Raw genomic sequence first — 9,126 nt, 5'->3', positions numbered from 1 at the left:
CAACTGGCAACTGGCAACTGACAGTTGGCACTTGGCACATGTCTGCATAAATCTAAGCCGGGCCGAGCCTCGTTTTATAACGAGCTTTAGGCATTTAGATAAATTTCAAAGCTGATTTGCTAAAGCAACGAGCAGGGGCAGGGGCAGGGAGTGGGGCAGGGGAAGGGGCTGGTATGTGGCACGCCCATTTGGCGTTAAATGTGCAGAGTTTTGTCTGAAGCGAGCAAAACTAACCACATGAAAGTCGCTTTTACTAACAAATACACACAAATGCACATGTGCAACATGACAAGCTGTAGTTGAGTGGAGAGAGAGAGAGAGAGAGAGAGGGAGAGAGAGAGAGAGAGAGAGAGGGAGAGAGAGTATGTGAGGAGCAGAGTAGCCCGCAGGAGACACACAAACACACACACACATAAATATATATATGGAAACAGAGTCACACACACAGCCGCAGCCACACACATAGTTGCCCGCAGGAGACACACACACATATATATACACACATATGCCGCCACGCCTGAGCCACAGTCAGCTGGGCAAGACCTTAACCAAGTTAGACAGCGGCAAGAGGCAAGGGACACACAAACAACCAAAAGAGCCAGCTGGGCAGATTAGGGCGGCAGTGGGGGCGGCAGTGGGTGCTGCAGCGGGGGCGGGTAGAAGTGCAAAGAATGCCACTGACAATGTACAAAGTGCAAAACTAATTTAACAGAGAGTAGCCTTGCAGCAGCAGCAGCAGCAGGAGCAGCAGCAGGAGCAGCACCAATACTAGACGAATGCGCAACAGCCTGAAGAGTCAGAGACAGAGGCTGGCAACATGTTGTGTGTCGCTGTGCATGGAACATGCCTTGCAGCTGCAGCCGAAACAAGTTTCTAGTGAAATCTATCATACGCCATGTTGTCACACACGCTGTTCTACAGTTTGGCCAACGCAGTCGAAGCTGTAAGCCTTCAATTTTTGGCTTGACTGAACTAAGATGAAAAAAGAAAGAGAAAATGTAAATTTTGATTTAGTTATCAGAGAAATTCCAGCATGTCAAACAATTTTGTAGATTGTGCGAATGGAGCTGGAATTGCGTGAGATTCAATTTTACTTTACTATTATTTATTTTCAGTGTAATCTCTTTGAGTTTAAGGCAAACTACACTCAATTAAAGACAGCTTCAAGAATTCTATTTAAACAAAAAGTGCTCACATATTTGACCAATAAATAATGTAGTTCATCTCGTGTCACGCTCCCATCTCTAGCCATAAAACATCTGCAGCTACATAAAGTATTACTGTGACGCACATAATATAATAACTGGCAACTTGTGGTTTGGCCAGTGGCTAGGGCTGACCATTCGTTTCCACTCTAAGCCCATATGGACATGTGTGCGTGTGTAAGCCATAGCATAGCAGGCAGACGGCTCGACATTGATATGAAACTTGTTTAAATAGTCGGCAGTTGATTGGCCAGAAATTGAATTGCTTGCGCTTTGTTTGTTGCCTAATTGCTGAGATTTGTTTTGTTCGATTTAAGCCGATTACGCACCTGACCACAATTTGTTAAAAGCTTTTGATTTCTGCTGCTGGCACAGGTGTTTGTTCAATTATGTTAATCGCCAGTAAATATAGAATACACGCGCACTCCATCCACGCCCAGAGTTGGCACTACAATCACAGCCACCGCACCGCCCTGCACACTCTGGGACAGGGAAGGGCAAACCTTTAACCTTATCGCTGCCACTGCTCAAAACCCGTCCGTGTGTCTCTCTCTGTGTGTGTCTCCAACTGGCTCACAGACACAAAACAGGAGATAAAGTCAAGTAAAAACTTTGAAAAAATGTAATCAAGCACGTAACTTGCACAAATTTTCTGCACTTTTGCCAAGGCACAAGATGAAAAAAAAAGGGCAAAACGTCAAAAACCCGCAGGCTCTACACGGCAAACACATGCGGGGACAAAAAGAGGGTCCGCAAAGGAAAGGATACGCACGAAAGGATACACACACACACGCACGTACACACACACACATACAAACACAGGCACTTTTCACACCCACATGGCGGCAGCTAGACGAGTTGGCCTCAAAAGATTTGCCAAGTGTGTTTGATGCTGTCCAAAACTCCAATCCAAGCACTATGAACTTTACCTATGTGATACCCTGTAAAAGGCTTCAAGAACAGGCAATGAAGTTTAAAAGTTGACAGATGGTATTTAAATCGCAAAAGGAGTCAAATTTATTATCAACATCTATCTGTCATCTCGTATCATGTCATCACATCTGCTCATCTGCTGCCCTCCCTCAATACAGGGTATTCTCACACTCAGCATTCGCCTTTGCTTCTCTTACAAGAACACAAAAGTCAAAAGGCAAGTTAAAGACTTTAAAATCCGCCTTCGATAAAGTGATTGAGCGTGCGTCCTAAGCCTGGGGCGAATTTGTCAAAAAAAGTGAAAAGAGAAAAACGAAGAAGAAGAAGAGGAGACTTCATTGGGGTAGTCATTGGCAGACAGGTGGATGAGCTGTGCCACCTCAGCTGACAGCATGCACTCACGTTGCGGCAAGGCAGATAGATGAAATCAAATGAAACTGATCCTGAGGAAATCGAAGTAAATCTAAGTAAAGGCAAATACCAGGAATTGGGAATCAGGCAGCAGGCTGGAGGCAGCAGGCGGCAGGATCTGGCGCCAGTCGCCAGGCGCAGTGCCAAAATGCGCAGACATGATATGAAATTATTTGTCAACGCCATTTTCAGCAACTTTTCCAACATTTCATTTCGTTTTCATTTTTGGCATGCGATGCGATTTCTTTTCCATTTTTTATTCGGCTTTTGCGGTCGCGCTCTTTGGCTGAATGGGAAGTGGGAGCTCCATCTGGCATGAGGAGTTTACTTTGCATTTTGGTATTTCAGTTTCAGTTTCGGTTTCGGTTCCAGTTCGAAGCTGTTTTATTTTCCGACATGCAATGACAGCCATCGAACTGCAGCGCAAAACTTGTGATTGCTTTCAAATGTTTTATTAGCTTACTCTTTGAGATATAGCGCGATGAAGGTGTATGCGGTGGTGTAGGTGGAGCTGGAGATGGGGGCATGGTTCCGGCAACCGCAGCTCGGTGTCAGATGTGTGGCAATATTATGGCAAAATATACGACATTTCGCATAGAGCTCTGAATATTTGGGTGCGTCTGAACAGCGTATGAAAATAAATTCGATCACAACATCAAAGGTAATTCTCAAAGTTTTTGGGATTATATGTGAAATGTGGCTAAAGTTAGTTAAAAATATTTAAGTAATATACTTAAGAGAAGTCAAAACTATGAAATCAAACATGGCTGAGAATTTAAATTTAGGAATCAGAGATGTTGTAATAGGAGTTTACCTTAAGTCATGAACTTTATCAATAACTGGCAAAAATAGATTTTGTCGAGGACCTTAACTTTATAGAAGTGAATGTTTTTGAGGAGCAACCTTTACTCAACAAAGCAAACAGATCTGGTTTTTAGCTTGACTGTCATCTTGGCTATTGATTATCCTGTCAATTTTTAATTAGTAATTCGCTAATGGCTGCATAATTATGTGCTTCTTTTCCTATTGTACATTACTCCAGTTGCAGTCTGTACTGCGCTGAGGGCCCTCTTAACTGGCTTTAACTGATGGCCATTCCGACTGTGGCAGCAAATTCAATTAGGCAGCAGGCGAAATCAATACAACAGAGTCATGAATCTTTTTGTTCTGCTGCTACACCCTAACCTCCGCCTCCTCCTCCACGCCTCGTCTTGCCCCGCGCCGACTCACTGTGTCTGGCTGCCGCAGGTAGCGTTGCCAGGATGTAATTTTCGTTGCCGCTCATTAATTTCGTCTATTTACAAGAAGTTTTTGCCGCACTTTTTCTTAGTCTCTGCATTCCGAGTTTTTTAGCCAAGTTTTTTAAGTGGCTTGCGGTTTATCATTTTAGGTTTGCAGCCGAGCTGGGAAATGAAAATGCAGCAGGTCAGCTGCTGCTCGACTGCTCCAGCAACTCTAACTGCTCCAACAGCTCCAACTGCTCGACTGCCTGGGCTGGCAGAGTTTTGGGCTGTAGCTGCAAACAAAACTGTGCGCAAACAGGAAATAACGGTAACGCTGCTTCATTTCCGCTTTTATTAAAACATACTTTTCCCGTTGTATCACATCCGCTTTCGTCTTCTTGCGGCGGCCATCTTGTTTTTTTTTTTTTTTTTTTTCATTTTTAGCAGAGTTGTCTCTGCTTTTGCTGTTGCTGTTTTGTCACTTCCGCCTCTGCTAAAACTTGGAGATTTTTTTTCTCTTGTTTTTTTTTTTTTTCGTCGCGGCTTTCGCTTTAAAAGCAGTGAGCGGATGTTGGGCCACCTTTTTGGCCGTTCATGCAAACGGCGGTCGCTGCCGCAACTAGTTGCAAGTAGCCAAAGGTAATTAATTTTGTTGCTGTAAGTTTTATGCGACGAGCTCTGCCGCTCGCAGCCAAAGCAAACAGCCATCAAACCGCGAAACTCAACTCTCCACTCAACTCAACTCTCAACTCGCAGATGAGCTTAGCTCAGCTCTCTCGCTCGCGGTTTTAGTTTAGTTTGAGCGCCAGGTGACGCGGCGCTTGCCTTTGACAGTCCAGTCCACAGTGCAAATGGATTTGCCATCTTCCATCTACCATCTACGATTTTCCATTTTCAGTTTTCCATTTGCTTGGCTCCTCATTTAGAATGAGTGACCGCAATTTTATACGTTTTCCTTTTTCGCTTTCGTCCTTCTATTGCTTTGTTTTTTGTCTTGGGTTTTTCGTCAAACTCGCGGCAATAGTTAAACAGCTGCGAGCATTTTCCATTTTCGTGCTGCAATTTTCCATTTTCCATTTTCTTGTCATGCTGCAATGTGTCTATTAATTTTGTGTGCCACGCCTCATCGGGCGTGGCGTTGACAAGCAACTCTGATAAATGACTAGAAGCGAAACCCGCTTTTCGCTGAGTGCTGCATAAAGCGTCTAATGGACCTTTTCAATTGGCTGCCTTGATTTTGTGCGGGGGCGGGGCTGGGCGTTGGCGGTGGCGGTAGCGGTGGCCTTGAACTTTCCATTGGAATTGGCAGTAAGCTTAAGCGTTAACGATTCGTCATTTATAATTGAGCATGAGATAACGAATTTTAGATAAACACGCGAAGCAGTTGAAGAGTTGGAAAGAAAGTTCTTAGGGGATTACATTTTAATTTCGTAAATATATTTGCTTTTTTTTTGTAATTTTGAAATGATTTCTTGCAAATACTTGGGGTAGAAATATTCCATAATCATTCAAGCATTTTATATTTATGTAGCTTTCATTTAACTTGTAAGCAAATGTTAACTGAATGTTAAACAATTTCAACTTATGAAGAGCATTTCTCGAATATTGAAAGCACTTTAAACTGTAGACAAAATCTCTGGGGGCCTCTTACACATTTGTAAGCTTATCTATAGAAGTAAAAAGAAACAGCAGGCTACTTAGGAGACGAAGGCGCAACTATATACAAAAAAGAAAGCAAAAAAAGTCAAGACATTGGGTCAGCAAGTTTCGTGCAACACCTGACACTCGCACACCTTGGGCGTCTGGCCTTTCATGTGATCCCTGGCACGGGTCGAAGACAGCAAGAGCGAGAAATCCTTAGGCCATGTCTGAAACGAGAATGTAACTGTCTTTGCTGTTTGAAACATGACGCGTTAAAGTCAAAAGTTGCCAAGCACTACAACAACAACAACAACAACAACAATGTTGAGAGCCATCAAGTGCCACAATGGGAGACGTGGCCCAAAGTAAAACTGCGCAAGTGAAATGAAAATGAAACGAAGTTATCATGGCTCAAGGCACACGACTATTATGCCTCGCCTAAGTCCTTGGATAAGCGTTACGGGGCGTGGCACAAAGGCAAGGGCAAGAGCTGCCACTGCAGCTCGGGCTACCACAAAGCGCATGTCGAGGCTGCCAAATGAAATTCTAGTGCGTGCTGGCTAAAGTGCAAGGCGATTCGGCGTCAGGTCTAAAACCGTACTCCCATTCCTAGCCGGGTCAATGTCAAAAGCTAAGACGCAGCAGCAGCAGAAGCAGCAGCGGCAGCGGCAAAAGTGGCAAAATTTTAATCAGAGACAGAGCCGGAGCCTCCCGCCGAGTTTGTTTCGGCTCAAAGTGCAGGCAGGGCTCAGTCAGATTTAACAGTCTGGCACAAACGAAAATAACAATAGAAACAGCAGCAACAACAACAACAACAACGAGGATGAGCAGAATATTGAATAAGTGGGAAACAAGTGAAGCCCTTGGAATTGCTTTGCAATTGCCTCTGCCACGTGTCCTTTTGTTAGCAGGAAAATGCCCTAACAGAGAGCATTAAAAGACTGTAAGCTGCACTGAGGCGATGTGGCAGTTATATAGTATATAGAGTCTAAGCAGCAGAGATCGAGAGTTTTACTTGGCATAGCTTTGGCATAGCTTACATTAACGGGTTGCTTATAGAGTTAATCTTCAGTTCAGCATATAGAAAACAATATGAAATTAGTACATTAATGAAACACTTTTAGCAGGACTCTTGCTCGCACTGAAAGGGCATTCACAGCTCTTGTATGCCGTTGCAATTGTCATATCTGTTCGTGTCAGAGCGCAACGGGATAGTTAAAGGCAAGTGATAGCCGCAAAATCACAGAGTCCTTCAGTCAAAGGAGACGCGCGCTAAGCTGCATTGCAAGGCTTCATAATGCTCACCGCATGCGGCTAGGCGCCCCGTCTTGCGGCATGCAGAATGCGGCATGCGGCATGAGGCATGCGGCAACTAGGCATTTGATTTCGAGCAATAGCAAAAAGCAAGGCGCAATACGAAAATGAAAATGAAATTCATAAAATATGATTTAGACTGTCTGTGTGTGTGCGTGTAAGTGCGCGCACGTGTGTGTGTGTGTGTGTGGGTGTAACTGCTAATTAATCAAGTCTGTCAAAGGCATAGCCAACATGTTGCCAAGCTCATCAAGACGAGCCGCATTCAGATTCGCATCCTTAGTCGCATCCTTGTACACAGCTACATCCCGAGCCACATCCTGCACAGCTGTTTAAACTTGTCGACTAAGCCGCTGCAAATCCCTTGAAAGCCTCGCCTGTCTGCACCTGGCAGCTCAGCCCAAAAATGTTGAATAAACACACACACACACACAGGCACATACGCACAAAAAAGAAAGAAATTTTTATAAAGCTGAAGCTGGCGAAAATGTAAAATGAAATGAAATTACAAAATTATGCCAGCTGCGAACATTTTGCAGCGAACTTTGCAGCAGGAAGCCCAAGTCAAAGGCGCTTATGAAAATTTTCCAAAGAAAAAGAAAAGTCGACTCTGCCAAAAGCAAACAAATCTGCTGCCAGTCAGAAAAGTAAGTATTATATTTCTATATATTTATACATAGATATATATATATAATTTATATATATATGTATATATATCTAAGCTGCTCTCAGTCAGCCAGGAGAGCTTCAGACCGAAAAATGTATTAAAAGTTGCACTTTTATGTGCGCAATACACTTTTCCCTTATCTTCTCGTTTTGCTCTTTTTAATATATATGTATCTACTCATTATACAATGCTGAGATATATTAGGACAACCTGAGTCAATGCTGAGCGGATTTGCCGCAGTGTTTTATGCTAATTATGCGTTAAACATTTAACTTTTCTTTACGAATCTTCATCCAAAGAGTTAAAAGTTGGCACGAATAAAAAGCTTAGCGCCGACTTGGGGCGATATTAAAATCTAGCCGAAAGGCAGCCAGACAAAAGGCGGTTGAAAGGCACCGTAAATGCCGAATATTAAATACACTGCTTGGCCGTTGCTTTGATTGAGCAAAAGAGAAACAGTGTGTGAGAGAGAGAGAGAGAGAGAGAGAGAGAGAGAGAGAGAGGGTGAGTGAGGTAAAAGTTTTACTTGATATATTCACTTGAACTAAGGCAGCTCCAGGCAAAGGGGAATATTTATATTAAATTTTATATTGTATATGCTTCAGAGTTTGCTTTGTTGCTATTAGCAACATATTTACTTCAAATCAGCTTCAAGACCTTTCATAACTAACTAGTAAAGCGTGCTGCAGGGGGCATTCAGCTTATTATTTTTGCCCGCAACCGCAACTGCTGCCCCCTCCGCAGACCCCGGCAGCATCCCAGAGTCCTGGCAGTCGTAGGCAGTGGCCGGCGTCTGCATTCCGTGGATTTCCGCTTGTGGCGGCGTCTGAGCCACAGACTGAGACGCGAACGGAAATCCACGTTAGAATGCGCCAACAAAACAAATTGTCTAAAAAATAAAAAAATAATGGCTACGTGGCAATGGAAAGAGAAATGGGATTTGGAAATGCGGCAAGGGAATGGGGCACGGCCAGCGGGCGTTGGTGAGTTGTAGTTGGTTACGTGGCGCATAAGGGATATGCCTGAACGGTTTTTGCCTCGATTTGTTGTGCTGAGTATGCAGCATATGGCAAAAGTTTAAGTAAGCAATTTTTATTTATGCTCGATTCCAATACAGTGCCCTTACACACACACACACACACACACACACACATACGCACACATACACACACACTGGAAGAGCGTCCGTATGCAGCTGCAGCTGCTGAAAGAAATATGAGAAATTGTAGCATATTTTTGCCTCTGTTTGGTCTAACTCAACTTTTATTTGTTTGGCTCATTGCATGGCACAGACATTTTGCGGTCGAGCGAGTCAAAGCTTTGGCTCTTTGCTCTATTTGAATTGAGAACTGTGTGCAGAAGAGAGGCAGAGACAGAGATAGAGAGAGAGAGAAAGAGAGAGTGGGAGAGCAGGATAATGTAAGATGCTAGGCAAAACTAAAGCCGAGAGATACTCTATATTCAGACATTTGAAATGGGATTTGATTGGTCTTTTCTATTCAACAGATCATACGTGGAGTTATTTTTTTGTTATCCAATACAAGGTCTATAGCTTTGAAATCTTATGGCACTCAAGTGGATTTTTAAATTGAAAATCTCTGCACATGCAATAATATACCCTTCGCTCTGACAATGCAGGGGCAGAGCCTTAAGTAGTGCATACAAAAGCAATTTCTTTTGATTGTTGCACAAACGGTTCTTCGCCTTCGTCTCCTCCGAATCGCTTCTCCTC

General features: G+C 43.5%; 1 protein-coding gene across 5 annotated transcripts in view; it reads right to left on the bottom strand.

Annotated features, from left to right (window-relative positions):
* Ptp99A (Protein tyrosine phosphatase 99A) overlaps positions 1 to 9,126 on the bottom strand; it is a 153,327-nt gene that overhangs the window by 64,788 nt on the left and 79,413 nt on the right. The window lies entirely within an intron of this gene.

Source organism: Drosophila arizonae, chromosome 2 (assembly GCF_054131065.1).
Source record: "Drosophila arizonae isolate 15081-1271.41 chromosome 2, UAZ_ARI_1.0, whole genome shotgun sequence".
NCBI lineage: Eukaryota > Metazoa > Arthropoda > Insecta > Diptera > Drosophilidae > Drosophila > Drosophila arizonae.
The sequence above is the reverse complement of the archived record's forward strand: the minus strand, read 5'-3'. Positions and strand labels throughout refer to the sequence as shown.